This window comes from Lissotriton helveticus, chromosome 1_2, assembly GCF_964261635.1.
Source record: "Lissotriton helveticus chromosome 1_2, aLisHel1.1, whole genome shotgun sequence".
NCBI classification, from domain to species: domain Eukaryota; kingdom Metazoa; phylum Chordata; class Amphibia; order Caudata; family Salamandridae; genus Lissotriton; species Lissotriton helveticus.
Window position 1 is genome coordinate 346131217 of NC_136058.1, and position 2691 is coordinate 346133907.

The window sequence follows — 2691 nt, forward strand, 5'->3', positions numbered from 1 at the left end:
GAAGACAAAGCATCAAACATTCCTTGCAGTGCCCGGGGTGAGGAAGAGTCCACAGGTGGGAATGAGGCGAGGAAGCAGGGAGGACACGAGGGAGGGCGGGAAAAGGAGAAAGAAGAATGAAAGGGGAGAGGGACAGGAGGATGAGGCAAAAACAGCCAGAAAAGAATGTGCGACGTGCGGAGGAAATTATAAATACCAAGGAAGGAAAAAAGACAACATCTGCCGAAAACCGGGATCGAACCAGGGACCTTTAGATCTTCAGTCTAACGCTCTCCCAACTGAGCTATTTCGGCCACTGTGGAGGCGTCACTGTGCGCCACTGAGAATGACAGGTCGGTGCATTGTTACTGAGAGGTACTGATCGACATTGTAGGTGTTAATTAAACCCCCACTTTGCAGCCACGTGAACTCCCCCCATAAACACGAGGAGGCAGGTGCGGACAGAGAAGGGGGGGCTTTGAAGATATCATTAAACCAGGGCCGATGCACCTGTGGCCTCAACCTGGCCCACACCTGAACCTATTGTAAATTCATTGTTCATTGTCTGTCGCTGGATTTCACGCACGCAATCCCTTGGTTAGAATTTATTACATTGAGCTGCAGAAGTTGAGGATGAGGCTTGGGCAATACAGAACAGTATTTATTCACAGTTGCAAAAATCACAAAACTCGAACTTAAGCAGAAATTGCAAGGATTGGCACGTGAGACCAGGAAGCAAAGAGAATTGGCTAATACCTCAGCTGCAGCCCACGCATTCATTCCTTCATATCATAACTTGCAGTTCTATCTCAGCTTCTAAATAGCGACCAATGCTGTATTGTAACTAGTTCTGTTGTAAGCACAGTCCATTTTATGGTGACATATCATATACACCACACATTATATCTAGATTTCTTGTAAATGTTATAAATCTCAGAGACCTCGTTTTCTGAAAGCAAGTTGTGTTGCATTTTAAACAGTTTAGACCTGCTCTGTTATATTTACAGTCCTTGCAAACTTTACCCATCTGCGCTGTGGTTTTAAGTTTTGTAAACAGAGTTTTGAGGATCAGGAACACTTTACCTGATGAGCACGAGGACCGTATTCAATCTCATGACTTTTTCATCTTTTTAATATGCCTACTGTGTTTATTGCTTCATGTAATCATTTATTGTTGTATAAGATACACTCATTATAGACTATTTGACTTGACTTGTACGCTTCTCTCTATCCCTTCATTTCACTGGACCAGACAAGGCCCCAAACCACAGGTGCCTGATGTGGGGAAACAGCTGGCTGGATGTGGTGGGACAAAGGATACAGGGCTACAACCAGCCTTGCCACCACTGACCTGCACAGGTAGAGCGGGGGAGCTTCACCAGGGGGTCGTTAGACCGTGAGTGGACTCCAGTGGAAAGACTCTGGGGGATGGACGAATGTTGGGGGTCATGTCCGGCAGCCTCGCTCATCTGTGACAGAAATGAGTCCGGAGTCCAAGACCAGCTCCCCTCCAGAGACCCCCTCAGGTGCAAAATACACCCGCCGCCTCCTGCCCTCGCCTTCTTGGGGTGCTCTGTGCCCTGTCAACTTCATAAGTGGGGGACCGCGCCCGAGTGTCTTCTCCAGTCCAGTGAGATCCTCTGTGGAGAAATGTCTGCCATCACTGTCACTCTGTCAATGCTGTCTGGGGCCATATCTCACCTGGTCACCATAGCAACACCCAAGCAGATGATGCTTCTACTAGGGGCTGAGGCCCCTATGACATCTCTGCAGCCTGCAGACTCACCACCCTCCAGCCCTCCCCACTTCAATAGACCCAAGGGCAAGGAAAGGAAAACAAGCACAAGCAACTACCAGCAGGACAGCAGTAGGGTCATATCTCACCTGGTAACCATAGCTCACCCAAGCACTGGATGCTTATACCGGGGGCTGAGGCCCCTATGACATCTCTGCAGCCTGTAGACTCACCGCCCTCCAGCCCTCACCACTAAGCATGGGCGTATTTTGCGAATTGGCAATGCGCGAACTTGCGTATTTACGGATTCGCAATCCGCAAAATCCGTGAACTCTCGCGAATTTGCGGATTTTTTTTGTGTTCGCAAGGGTTTCTGCCAGTTCGCGAGGGTTGTGTACCAGTTCGCAATTGCGAACTTACTTGTCGGCTCGCAACAGCCGCGACTATGTTGTTTCTACGTCTGGTTCATCATCACAGGTTCACAGCACCCTCTGTTTCACCACTGCCACCCTCTGGTACATCACTGCCACCCTCTGGTTGGTTTATCAGTGTAGATTATGGGGGTGAAAAAAAGCAAGCACACCTGCCCTGCTTCAACTGACATGAATTCATTTGGGGTTGATTAATGTGTCACTAAATTTAAACTTCCAGTCTGGCTCGCACCTGCTTCCTTATCTGTAATTTGCTTTCTGTTGCAGTGCAATTTTTTTCACAGGACCTTTGTGGCCTACTTGTAGCTATTCTCTGAGCCTGCTGTGAGGGTCAGAGCAGGGTCATAGAATTGTTGCAAGTAGGCAACTGAACTCTGAAGGGGCCCCTCAGGAAGCACTACAGGGAATGGTTACTAATGATAAGATTGAACTTTTGCACCTGCTGAGTGCCTTCAGTTTTGTCTGTAATTGCTTTCTGTTGCAGTGTAATTTTTTTTAACAGGACCTTTGTTGTATACTTGTAGCTATTCTATGAGCCTGCTGTGA

The 2691-nt window shown here is 48.0% G+C and overlaps 1 non-coding gene across 1 annotated transcript; it reads right to left on the bottom strand.

Moving 5' to 3' along the window:
* Positions 1-220: 220 nt before the first annotated feature.
* On the bottom strand, positions 221-293 carry TRNAF-GAA (transfer RNA phenylalanine (anticodon GAA)). The gene has a single exon. It is a non-coding gene; the product is annotated as a tRNA-Phe (tRNA).
* Between the last annotated feature and the right edge of the window lie 2398 nt (positions 294-2691).